Genomic DNA, 14,187 nt, shown 5'->3' with positions numbered 1-14,187 from the left:
CAGTACAATGTCTACAAAAACTATAAAGTGACGTTGATCTTCTATACAGTACTTTGTTTACGGATCAGACGTAGTTTACGAACAACGCTCAAATAAATACTTGAAATATGTAGTACTGGTCAGGTGAAAATCCACGTTAGCTGAGAATAATGGAGAAACAATGAACTTGACCTGTCAGTCTGTTGTGTGGGTTATTTAAGAATCACAATATTAGTCCCTGTTTTATTGTTGGGACCCTAAATAGTTACACGTATCTACAGATCCTAACAGAAATACTGCCTCAGTCCTTGCAAGACATCTGACTTGACATAAGGCCATTCATGCGGTAGCATCATCACGGACGTCCCATCAGTTTCACACTCATTGTTATCGATTTGGCCAACAAAACATCTGGATGATGGTTTGGGGAATCACAAAATGACAACCACAGTCACCAGAGTTAACACTTTTTGTCTTTCATCTATGGACAAAATTAAAACAGCAATTCCTTCCGAAGAAATGGAATGACACATACACCTACCTATCTGCGCTAAGACAAGCCTTATGATAAGTTCAGACGAAATTCAACATCCACTTTTTGTCTGTTCTGAATCGCTTCATAACATATATATCAATGCTCAAGGTCAATATTTTGAGCATTTGGTTTGACAGTGCTAACGAAAAACACACGAACCAAACTGCGTTACATATTTGCTTACGTTTATGCAGTAGGGTATACGTTGTGGGTCCTCTTCTCCTGACGGCATGACAGTGGTTTGCGACGCTTTTATATTGTTACTACATGAGCAATGTCCGGACATGTCATGTCAACGAAGTCCTCTTGGAAGAAACTTTCTGACAGCCCGTAATTTTGGCACTACAAAGTCTAAAATACTTGTGAACCTTAGAGCTTTTGCAACGCTGTCCGATGTAGCTTAACAGAAGCCGCGCGTTTGCTAGAAATGGATTCACACGGTATGGGCAAAAATACGGAAACCCCCAAAGAACAGTATATTACCATGCATAATCTACATCTACATGGTTACTCTGCACTTCACACTTAAGTGCCTGGCAGAGGGTTCATCGAACCATTTTCATAGTACTTCTCTACCATTCCACTCTCGAATGGCGCGTGGGAAAAAGCAACACCTAAATCTTTCCGTTCGAGCTCTGATTTCTCTTATTTTATTATGATGATCATTTCTCCCTACGTGGGTGGGTGTCAACAAAATATTTTCACATTCGGAAGAGAAAGTTGGTGATTGAAATTTCGTAAATAGATCTCGCCGCAATGAAAACCGCCTTTGTTTCAGTGACTGTCACCCCAACTCGCGTATCATATCACTCTCAGCCCTATTGTGAGATAACACGACATGAGCTGATCTTCTTTGTACTTTTTCAATGTCCTCCGTCAATTTTACATGGTAAGGATGCCACACCGCGCAGCAAAAAATATTCCAGCAGAGGACAGACAAGTGTAATGTCGGCTGTCTCTTTAGTGAGTTTGTCACATCTTCTGTAACAGTTGTGTTACTAAATGTGACACTTCTGTCACTAAATGTAACTGGGTTTTCTCTTTTGATGCAAGTCAATTGTCAGGATGAGCATTCTAAAGCATTCTGTCAGGGTGAAAATATTAAATAAATTAACTTTTCTCTCTTAACAACATGTGAGCAGGGTGGGTTCTTCCTTGGCTCGAGTATGAGGTCGAATGAAACATCATTTTTACATAAGATAACTTTTATTGAAGATTTGTACAACTGTATCTTACGGGATGTTCTGGTTCGGAGAGCGGCAGCTGTGTCGTTTGTGAAGTCTTCTGCTGCGGCAGCGGCGGCGGCGGCGGCGGCGGCGGCGGCGTCTGATTACGCGTAGCGGTGTGTATCTCGTGTCGCCGTCTCGCCCAGTTGACTGGAGACGCGCAGCGCGAGGTGGCCCGTTTAATTATTGCGAGCGAAATCGTGCATCGGATGATACCTTGGGTGTGGCGTCCCAGTGTTTCTCTTCTCTAAGCGGCCGCGTGTGTTCTGCGTCGGCCAGCGGAGCGGCGCGGCGGGGGAAGGCCAGTGTGGCGGACTCGAACCACGGACTCCCGCTTGCCAGTCTTCGGCTGTCAGGTCTTCATCCCAGCTCACAGGTGACTACTGATGTGAGGCCGTCTCCTTCCCGTTCTCACGAGTCACCCGGGTATGTAAAAACCAGACTTCAAATACCTTTCAACTTCTGTCTTCTGGCGCCGCGGCTGCTGCTTGCTATTCCATTACAGCGGCGGACTTGCTTCGTCTGTGCATGATGCAGACTCTTCTTGCATGACAGTCTTCAGCACCAAAACTGACTGAAAACTACTGCTACTCTTCTTCTCTACCTTCGTCTCTCGTCTTCGTCTCCGTCCCCGTCTCCGTCTTCGTCTTCGACTCCGTCTCCGTCTCCGTCTTCATCTGTCTGGCCCACTGCGTCTCGCGTATTTATTCACTTCAATTTACTGGAGGTGAACGACTTCACGGTCATTGCCTCTTCTGTCACGTTGAAAAGCTTCTCGAAGAATCTTCTTAACGTCGGTCATTGGCTCTTGGAATGTAGGCGAGGGCCTTTGATCCCATGTGACGACTGAGAAACACGTGAGCCGGTCATTGCCTCTTCTGTCACGTTGAAAAGCTTCTCGAAGAATCTTTTTAACGTCGGTCATTGGCTCTTGGGATGTAGGCGAGGGCCTTTGGCCACATACGACAACTGAGAAACACGTGAGCCGGTCGGGCGATGCCCTGACGGCTGAATCGACAGCGCCCGCTTATGTGGAACTTGCTGACTTCACGGTCATTGTCTCTTCTGTTCTGCTGTTCTGCCCGCTGTTTGCGAGTATGTAACTCTCTAAACTAAACCAAGTTTTTCATTTATATCCTAATTTCTAGTTCACTTTGATTTCACTAATTTATTTACTTAAGTACCACTCAACACTTCTAAGTGTTCTGCCAACAAAGCGCAGTCTTTGATTCGCCTTCCCCACAATATTATCAATGTGGTCTTTCCAATTTAAGTTGCTCGTAATTGTAATTCCTAGTTATTTAGTCGAATTGGCAGCCCTTAGATTTGTGCGATTTAATGTAGACCCAAAATTTATCGGATTTCTTTTAGTACCCATGTGGATGACCTCGCGCTATTCTTTGTTTAGTGGCAATTGACACTTTTCCCACCATACCGAAATTCTCTCTAGATCATTTTGTAATTAGAATTGATCGTCTGATAATTTTACTGGACGGTAAATTACAGCGTCATCTGCAAACAGTCGAAGGGGGCTGCTCAGATTATCACCTAGATCATTTATGTAAATCAGTAACAGCAGAGAACCTATGACACTACCTTGCGGAATGCCAGATATCACTTCCGTTCTACTCGATGGTTTACCGTCTATCACTACGAACTGTGACCTCTCTGAGAGGAAATCACGATGCCAGTCACACAACTGAGACGATACTCCATATGCATGCAATTTGATTAATAGTCGCTTGTGAGGAACGGTATCAAAAGCCTTCTGGAAATCTAGGAATAAGGAATCAATCTGAGATCCCTTGTCGACAGCACTCATTACTTCGTGGGAATAAAGAGCTAGCTGTGTTGCACAAGAACGATATTTGCTGAATCCGTGTTGGTTATGTATCAATAAGTCATTTTCTTCAAGGTAATTCGTAATGTTCGAGTACAGTGTATGCTCCAGAATCCTACTGCAAATTGAGGTCAGTGATACGGGTCTGCAATTCAATTGGTTAATCCTATTTCCTTTTTTGAATATTGTTGTGACCTGTGCTACTTCCCAGTCTTTAGGAACAGACCTTTCGTCAAGTGAGCGGTTGTATATGATTGGGATGAAGGAAACTTCTTGGCCTTCAGAACAGCTTCCAGTCGTCTATGAATGGATAAATACAGCCCCTGTATGGTTTTCTAAAGTATTTTATATCGTTGTTCCAACGAAATAGTGGCAAGTTCAGGTAGCGATGATGTGAGATGGATAACGATCAAGGATCCTGCCTTTCAAAATAGACCACAGAGGCTCAATAATACCAAAACCAATCCTGGAGAACGCGAGCTGTGTGGAGAGGTTGTAGCGGGACTTTGAATTTCGCCGCGCTGCACTCGATCCCTCAGATATAAATTATACCGTCGCAGCTGTATGAGCGCTCGACGGCAGAGAAAAAATTTATAAGAAAATGAAGGTACAAAACATTGTAACTCTTTTTTTTTCTACCCGCTCTTGTCTCTTGAGAGCGGAAGCTTAACTTCAATTATTCGCTAGTCTTGGTATGATTCAGAGGTAAAAACGCATTCTTTGGTCTTAGTCTGATTAACACGCAAAAATTTATTGATGTGCAGACATATTGTATTGTGGAAGCTTGAATGAAATTTGGAGGATGGAAGCAGCCGTAAAATACATTGCATTCAATATCAAGATGGTTTTAATTCGTAGACATTAGTAATTCCTGGACGATGAAATTTACAGCTACGACTTCTTCATGCAGAAATGAAGCAGGAGATTGTTGGAGAACGAGACCTGGACGCCGCACAAGAGAAGACGTATTAACTTGGTAATGAATAAACTCTTATCTACGCCATTTCCCCCTGTTAATCACATTTTGTTATTCTCTGTTCTCTTTCAAATAATTTTCGTAGTAGAAATTGGTTTGACTTCTGCTCAGAAACCCCAACAATAGCTTTTTCGAATCACGGAGTCCGATAGCTTTTATGTAATACGAAGTCCGATTTGCATTTCATTCTTTCCCTTTTTCACAGTCATTAACGATTTTAAAAACCCTTTTTATTCACCAGTTCTTCCCACATTTTCAACCTTTTGTTTTCTTCTCTTTTTATTTTTTATTAACCACTACAACTGGCTCCCGCTACAGAACGCAATCTTCGGATGTGTCGTTTTTGAGCAAATTTGAAACTTTAATTTGTATTTTTTTCCCAACAGAGAACAACCAAAAGTCCTGAAGTTTGAAGGGCAACTAAAATACCGACTTTATTGTACCTAAGCAAATGATTATACAACAATATTGTAAAGAAGTTTTGTAACTAATTCACGCGGCTGCTACGGTCGCAGGTTCGAATCCTGCCTCGGGCATGGATGTGTGTGATGTCCTTAGGTTAGTTAGGTTTACGTAGTTCTAAGTTCTAGGGGACTGATGACCACAGATGTTAAGTCCCATAGAGCTCAGAGCCATTTGAACCATTTGAAATAATTCAATCTGTTTTTCTTTTCATGGCATATATTGATGCAAAACTGTTATTTTGAGACCTTTTGGTTACTATCCGATGGAGATGTATTAAGAAAATCCATATTTTGACGAATACGATTTACGCAGAAGTGATTGACCAGTCGCTACAAGGGGTCGTGTCGTGTTAGAACACCGCATCACCGTTGGGAGACAAAGAAAGATTGTATCACGGGGTGGACCCGATCAGCCAGTAACGGTCACATAATCCTTGCCAGTAATGCGACTTCGGAAAGTAACCGCGAGGCCCAGGGAAAACCGCGATACGGCTGCCCAAATCATCAGCGAACCCAGGCCAAGTTTCACTTTTGGAATGTAAACTCGTCCAGAAATTGGAAATAGTGTGAAGACTGAAACGACTTTCTTTCATTCCTCCTTAGTCCAGGTTTCTGCGCCACGTTTTCCTGTTACACGCACTTGCATCACTAATGAATGATGTGCTGAGAGGGTTCGTTAGTGCGACATCCATGTCTGCTGTGACTTTTACAACTGCTGTCCTCTTAATTTTCGTCACAGTCCTCTTCACTCAACACATATTTTCGTCCGCATTGTGGTTGGTAGGTTGGTTTAGCGACGAGGACAAAACAGCGAGACCATCGCTCCCATCGGATTGAGGACGGATGCGGAAGGAAATCAGCCTTGTCCTTCCAAAGGAATCATACCTGCATTTACCTTAAGCAATGTAGGGAAATCATGGAAAACCCGTTCTGACTTACGGACGATGTTTTCCCGCTTTCCCTGTATGCGGTATAAATATTCGATACTGTGCGTCTTGCAATACCAAATGCTTCGGCTCCCATAGTTACGCAAGCAACCATCATACGGGTACCAGTAATTCGCCAGCGTTCGCAGTCACTTGGTTCCGACATAATGCACCCACAGCTACACAGAACGCTATACTTACTACGACTGATACTTAACGTACTGAGGACATCCCAGAGGTGCCTCTCGTGGTCAAATACAACAGTGCAGCTTGCACGGTTGGTTGGAATCTGCATTTATGTTTAAGTATTTATTTCTCAAGGTATCTGCACATTTTTACCAGCCAATATACAGGTGTCCCATTCAAACCCCCCTGATTTCAAAGACCCAGGAAAAAAAAAAAAAAAAAAACACAACATATACGACAATGAAAAATGCACCACATTGTAGAGCATCTCAAAGAATTTATTTATTTATCATCAATACACCGCTACATGTGAACCATTTGTAGCACGAAGAATATCGAGTCTATATTCAATTTCTTGTCAAGATCTGTGTAACATTTCCTCTGTTACTGTTGCAATCACATTTGTGATACGATGTCGCAACGTAGGAATATCGTTCACTTTGGTCGCATACACGCGGCGGTCCTTCACGAATCCCCACATGAAGAAATCAAGCGGCGTAATGTCGGGTGAAAGTGGAGGCCAGGAAATGGGTCATCCGCGTCCGATCCAACGCTTGGGAAATTTCCTATCCAGGAACTTTCGAACAGCCTTGACCAATGCGGTGGAGGTCCATCTTGTTGAAAAATTATGTTGGGTTGCAAGTCTTGTGTCTGAGGGTACACAAACTGCTCCAACATGTCCAGAAACACTGACCCATTCACCATTTGCTCCGCAAAGAAGAACGGTCCTACAATCCTGGCGTGCATTAGCCCACACCAGTTAGTTTGGGGCTATCACGAGCATGTTCAATGACAACGTGCGGATTTTGCGAAACCCAAATCCGAACATTATGCCTATTAAACCTTCCTGATAGATTAAAGGTTGCCTCAGCTGATAATAAACATCTTTCCAGGAAGCTGGCATCCATATCAATACGCTGAGCATATCCGCAGCATATTGTTGTCGGCGTGGTTTGTCGTTCGGCATCAGATCTTTCAGAATTTGCACTTTTTAAGCACACATACGAAGACGCTGGTGAACTACGCGATGCAGTGTTGATGGAAGTACATCAAGTTGCCTAGATGCTTGACGAACTGACTTAACGTGGGCTTCTGAGAAACGTTTGTCTGATGTCCTCCACTGTCTCTTCTGAAATTCCGTAACGTGCACCGCCAGAATGTTTCAGAACACTTTCTGTGGCCAGAAACTTCCTATACCATTCCTTAATGTTTTCACATCAGGTGGATCACATTCATACATACGACGATAATTTCTTTGCACAGTAATCGGCGATTTTGTTTCTGCAAACCACACTACTGCTTGCGCGCTGCTGGGGAGTCGCCATTTTCACTTCATGCGACCATGCTGCACTCTGGCGATGATACTTGGCACTTCTGACGTGGTAATATAGCTTCTTTGGGATGCTCCACAATGTGGTGCACTTTTCACTGTCGTATCTACTACGGTTTTTCTCTCCTGGGTCCTTGAAATCATGGAGGTTTGAGTGGGATACTCTGTATTTACTGTGACTTGTCTCAGCTGCCTCGCCCAATACATCAACAAAATTTCTGAATATGAGATCGAAAGCAAAACTTAAGGAGGATAATGAACCTATGAGTTTCGCGCGGCACAGGTAACATCAGCTGAAGTGCGATTATCTCAAGCAGCAGCTAACTAAATACGTAGACTTCTGGTTCCGCATCTGATTACATTTACGAGTTTCACGGCAGAGGCTTCCGTTCTTTTTGGATAACTCCTCTCAGATTTGAGATGCCTAGAAAGTAGGAATGAGAGCAGAAACATGGCTCGAGGGAGCCTATCAAACAGGCTCTGTAGAATCCCGATCTGAAGATCGAACGGACGACTGTGTGCAATGAATAATCAAGTGAAGCCCAGCGTATTTGTAGTTTGTAGGATTAAATCGTCATCTCAACACATGGATGTACGTAAACATCGAGGGCGTCATCTGTATGAGACTGCCCAGTTTAAATTCCACCGATAATTAATTTAAGGTTTGAATGCCCCCTCTCCCGGCGCCCCGTCCCACCCTTCCCTTAAGGTTTAGTACGCCACTCACAGACGCAGCCTCATCTGAATGCTGTACTTGTGATTTCGAGTTTCTACTCTGTAAAATCATATCTGCTCTGACCGGGACTCGTCCGTAACGTGAACGGCCCTCACCGGTTAACCCTCTAATGTACATTTTGTTATGGTCGCTGTACACATTCCCTTTGTGACGAGCTGGGAGCTGCACAAAATTTATTCATGAAGCCTCTTGGTCTCGTTTATCACACCCCCTCGTTAGCTGACGCATGTGAAGGCTGTAGTTGAACTCTATCATGATAATACAACTGTTATCGTTTTACATACACGCTGATTTCTTCTGGTGGCTTCAATTTCTTGTCAGGCAGTGTATTTGGAAAAGGACAGGATGGTGAAACATGTCTTAAGGCGTAAGGGGCTGCTTTTCATGGTATTAGAGGGCCCCACACAGGGCTTAAACTGCAGGGGAAGACATATATCCTATGAATAATAAAGGACGTTGTATGTAAATGGTTCTCTGAGATGATACGGTTGAAACAGGAGAGGAATTCATGGCGGGCCACAACTAACTATTGAAGATTCAAAAGAAAAAAATGTTAATGGAAGACTTGCATAATTTGCAAACGGTCTTTGGGAGCTTTCGACGTTATCCACCAGAAAGAACCACTATACATCGAATAACGCGAAGAGTAACAGACCTATAACCCTATCTTGGGACACTTTTACAGTTTACTTTTATCCCTTACGATTTCGTTCGGCTAAAAACGACGGGTTGAATTCTGTCTTCTATGAAGTTCTGAATCCAGTCACAAACCTGGTCTGGTGTTACGTGAGCTTGTAGTTTGTTCGCTAAGAGACAATGAGGGACACTATGGAAAGCCATGTAGGGCATCAGACTCGACACCATTATTTACGATGCTCTGGCTCTCATGGACGAAAAGAATGAACATCTCTTTTTGCAGAATCCATGTTGATTCCTATAGAGATCATTTTCGTTCCCCATAGGGACCTTAATACCCGAACTTAAAATGTGTTCCACAGTTTTACAGCAGACTGACATCAGAAATATACTCTTATGCTTACGATCATCGTTCAGACAATCTTTCATGGTAACGCTTTTGTGTAATCCCTTTGCTCCATTTATTCATGATGAATTGTTACTAGAAGAATAACTAATTCCTTCGCATAATCTGTAGCCCTAGATATCTTTCCCCTGTTGAAAAATTCTAGCCGACTTTCTATTCTGCGATAACTTATCTCAGTATCTGCCATTTCTGTCATTCATGCGGCGAAAGGAAGGAGAAACTGTGTGGTATTCGCTTTCTGCCCTTCATCTTCTGTTTTAGTTTTAGTATTATCATTGAACGACTGAATAGCTGACTTTGATTGTTTTGTAGGCACTTCAGTGGCGCATTTCAGTTGTGGAATCTACCCACTGGGAAAAATTATGGAAAAAGTAAATAGCCCTAAAAGATTAGTTGAAGAGTAAGGTCATGTTCACTTAACATAAAAAACAGCATTTCACGGCCATTCCCAGAAAGCTTCACTATTCTACAGTATTTATATCATCCTAGTACTTATACTGAACTTCCACTGTAAGTAAATTACCAACCAGCAATTTAGCAAGTAAGGTTTAGTCGCCACATAATTTCGCATAGGTCGTTAGCTAAATACCGGTAGGAGTTTCCGGTATGATATTTCATACTATGATGAAATACTTTCAGTACATTTTAATAATTTAGTGTTCAAAGGACATTATTTAGTTGTCATCTCGTGATGTCCTGGTAAAACTGCAAACTGGTTAGAAAAAAAAAAGCTTTGTGTCTACTTTTCCGTCTTAACCCATTAGCATGATGATGTCATCTGTAGTCAAATGTATCATGTAAACGCTAGAGGTCCATTGCTGCTCTAGCGACTAAGGGCAGGCAGCCCCTTCGACGCCTGTTATGTGGTATTGCCTGCTCTCAGGCGCTAGAGCAGTTGCGGAACGCCACTTTCGCTGACTGGATGCCGAACTCTTCGATGGTATACTTTCAAAGTGCTCAGCACTAGTGGAGCATCACTCAGCCGAAGGCATTTTAATGTGCTCTTCAAAGGTGCGTGGGTGACACAGAGTGCTGCCGAACTGGAGGGCTTTAGAGGGACCCTTTGCGTTTTATTCACGCACATGTCAGTGTTGCGTCCCTCTGCGATAACGTTGAAAAGGGATAACCATCCTCTGCTGGTTCAGATCACGTTTAAATTTCGTCGAATGGTTTTGAACGGTCCCTAGTGGTTCCTCCCTGTGCGCCAGAGCAAAAACTGCGGTCGCATTAAACTCCAGAGGGGTCAGACCACGTGCGCTAGGGTTGCAGCTCCACGATGTCCTCAGAATAGGGTCGAATCGTCAAGCGAGTGAGGGTGGGGGGGGGGGGGGGGGGCAGGCTGTCAGCAGTGTCTAACGTTGTCGAACACGTCGTCCTGTTGCTCATTGCACTGAGAAATGTCATTTTCGACCCGAAATGTGTGGGAATGAACGCCCAAGGAAGGGGGTAGTCTGATTGACCCAATTTATGGCACTCCTGAGAGCCCTTCACGTCAATTCTGAGTGGCAAGAAGTGTCTAAAATGTCTTTCTCGATCACTTATAAGAATACCGTGTGATTTAAATGCTGAGTCGCTCGGTCGCAGAGGCGTCAGGAGGGGTGTAACGTGATTAAGAGCGGATGTGACGACCCGCATACCGTTTGACACGTTCACAATGCCACTGTGCATAATTGTGGTGGAATTTGATGCCAGTGCGTTACCTTTAGTCCACCTTACACTTCACTCCTGAGCACTGGCCTTTTTTCCCATGTGTCGATCTTGCTGTTTGAAACATCACTGAGCCCAATAGTGACGGCGCAACGCGCCACGCCAAATTTCCAACTTCCGCGTCCCATTGGGGGACAATTATGAGGTTTCGAAAAAATTGTACTTTTACATCTGCTCAGTGTATAAAACTAAACTCCTCCCGCACAGGCCGTTAAGGTCCAAAGGCACCGACTGGCCGCCGTGTCATCCTCAGCCCACAGGTGTCACTGGATGCAGATATGGAGAGGTATGTGGTCAGCACACCGCTCTCCCGGCCGTATGTCAGTTTCCGAGACCGGAACGGCTACTTCTCAGTCACGTAGCTCCTCAGTTTGCCTCACAAGAGCTGAGTGCACCCCGCTTGCCAACAGCGCTCGGCAGACCGCATGGTCACCCATCCAAGTGCTAGGCCAGCCCGACAGCGCTTAACTTCGGTGATCTGGCGGGAACCGGTGTTACCACTGCGGCAAGGCCGTTGGCTGCTCAGTAAAAGGCCAGAAAAAAATCTTACTGATCCACATCGAAGGATTAAAACACGCAAACTCATTTTGCAACTCTTAGAAAAAGATGAGATAAAGAAAGCTCAGCCCAAATACCAAATCCCAGGCCATGTACTCCGTCAGTCAATCAGTACAAATGGATTTCTCTGTCTCTCACGCTGTATGACCCTGACCATTCCCTAGTTAGCATACATGTAATTCCTGACTGTTCAATTTAACTTGTTACAGAAAATTCTGCAGAATGCAAATTGGTTAGGAAAGTGAGCAGTCTGAAAGAAAATGAGCAACGTGACGTATTGCATGATACTTGGCGTCCACACCAATCTGTTCTGCACAGTGGACGATGCAGACCTAACTGACCTCAGGAAATGAATGGTGACACACCGTGCGCTTTGCTAGAAACCTCGCTACTGCGATGCACTGTTGCATCAAAGAGCTTACTGCTTCATAGCGCCACGATCTGGTGGACACAAGCTTGGAGTGACTGAAATTTATTGACCTTCAGTTCGTGTTTGGTGGAATGGACTGCAATGGGGCTGTACTCAGAACAAAAATAATATCTGTAATCCGTTTAAGCGCCAAAATGGCTACCAGTAGCCTGTAAACAGTAGTTCGCTGTTGTGGTTTAGTGCAAAAGTTACTAGTGATGGTGGAACGAACGTATGTATGTACAGACTGTGCTGTTTTCCGATATATGGACATGTGTGCTCGCACTACTTAGCAGCGTTGCCAATGTATATAACAACAAATGACAACGACATATAAGACCTGCAGAAAACCTCCGGTATCCTGATGTTCCTTAAACCCGGTAAACCGCCGTCCGCTGTCTCCTTCTACCATCCCATCAACCTTACCTCGGTCTTCAGCAAGGTCCTGGAATCCATCCTAACCCGACGCATCCACCAGCATCTCCGCCAGCACCGCCTCCTTCCCGTTACCCAGTGTGGCTTTCGGCCGTCCTTCTTTTCCGATGACCTTCTCCTTCACCTCACTCATCTCCTCTCTGAACAGCTTAATTCCCGTCGCTCCGCTATCTTCCTCTCCCTTGACCTTGAACGAGCCTATGACCACGTGTGGCATTCCGGTCTCCTCTTCAAGCTCCAAACCTTCGTCCTTCCTATTAACTACGTCCATTTGATCGGCTCCTTTCTTTCCCAACGTCCTGCCTACGTCACCATCCATAACACGGATTCCTACACCTTTTTCCCTCCGCCGGTGTGCCCCAAGGTTCCGTCCTCCCACCCCCCCCCTTTTGTACTTTTTGTATACGACGGACATGCCGCCGCCGTCACCCCCCATCCACCTTCTCCAGTACGCCGATGACAATGCTTTCCTTGCCCTCGCCCCCACCCTGCAGCGCTCCCAACACCTTCTCCAATCCCATCTTGACCAGTTCACCACTTGGTGCAACCAGTGGTTGCTTAAGGTAAGTCCTTCCAAAACCCAGGCGACCATTGTAGGCAAAACCTCCCCTTCCTTCTGCCTCCTCGATTTCTATATCACCATCTATGGCCGTCCTATCACCCTCACCCCCACCCTTAAGTACCTTGGCGTCACCCTCGATCCTGGACCCCCCACCTCCGGGCAATCCAAGCCAAGACACGCTCCTGACTCCATCTCCTCAAGCTCTGTTCTGACCGTACATGGGGTCTGGACCCCTCCACCATCCTCCTCATTCTCCCTATCCTTTGCTATGCCCACACTGCCTGGATCTCCACTCCCCCTACCTTTTACAAATCCCTTCAGATCCTAGAATGCCATACTCTTCGCCTCACCTATCGCATCTGTCTCCCCTCCCCCATGCAGATCCTGTACGACCTTATTCCGTTCCCCCACCTCCTCCTTTTCCTTGAATGGATATGGATCCTCTACACCTCCCGTAAACTTGATCCTCCTCACCCGCTGGTTTCTTCCATCATCTCCCGCCCCCATCTGCTGCCGTGCCTGTATTTCCACGTCCCACCTGCTCTCCATCTCTCCACTCTCCATACCTCTCCCAAGGTGGCTTCTGCCAGCTCTCCCTCCCTGATGATGCCCTCCTCCCCTCCATCTACCCCTCCCTACCAACTTTGATACTCTCCTCCCTCTTCCTGTGTTTGTTCCCATGGGCACCCTCTCTTCCTTCTTTCCCCCTTCCCTCCCTCCTCCCACTCCTCCCCCGGGCTTCCACTACCCCCATACCTCCATTCCTCCTACCATCTCCTCTGCCATTGGCATCTTTACTCTCCCCTCTCCCTCTCCCACCCCCTTCCTCCCCTCTTGGCAGGTCGCCGGACTCGCACACGTTAAGTGGACATTCGCGCGCCGGAGATCATCGCCTAGTGTTTGCGTGTGGCGTCGTATTCGTGATCAAGTGTTCCAGTGTTTATTCGTTTGTGCACCAACGTTCGCGTGTGCCATCTCTCATCTCTGTGCATGTCCTCGTGCCTGAACATTCTTATCTTGGACTCTGCGCCCGTGAACGGCTCCGTGTGTTTTAATTTTGTATATCTACGTCTATATATCCACCCTGTCTGTTCTACGATTGTCTTCTTTTGTATCTTTAGTTTTATCTGTGGCCGAAAAGCGGCGTAATATGCCGCTGCTGGCCTACCTGTATCAGGTGTGAAATTAACAATAAAGAAAAAAAAAACGACATATAAATGTGTCAGCTCGTACAAAGTAGACATGGCTTAAGGCCAAAACATGTAAATAAACATGG

At 45.2% G+C, this 14,187-nt stretch overlaps 1 pseudogene; it reads right to left on the bottom strand.

Annotated features, from left to right (window-relative positions):
• Window positions 1-11,348: 11,348 nt before the first annotated feature.
• On the bottom strand, window positions 11,349-11,466 carry LOC126254145 (5S ribosomal RNA; annotated as a pseudogene).
• Window positions 11,467-14,187: the final 2,721 nt, after the last annotated feature.

This window comes from Schistocerca nitens, chromosome 4 (genome assembly GCF_023898315.1).
Source record: "Schistocerca nitens isolate TAMUIC-IGC-003100 chromosome 4, iqSchNite1.1, whole genome shotgun sequence".
NCBI classification, from domain to species: Eukaryota; Metazoa; Arthropoda; class Insecta; order Orthoptera; family Acrididae; genus Schistocerca; species Schistocerca nitens.
The sequence above is the reverse complement of the archived record's forward strand: the minus strand, read 5'-3'. Positions and strand labels throughout refer to the sequence as shown.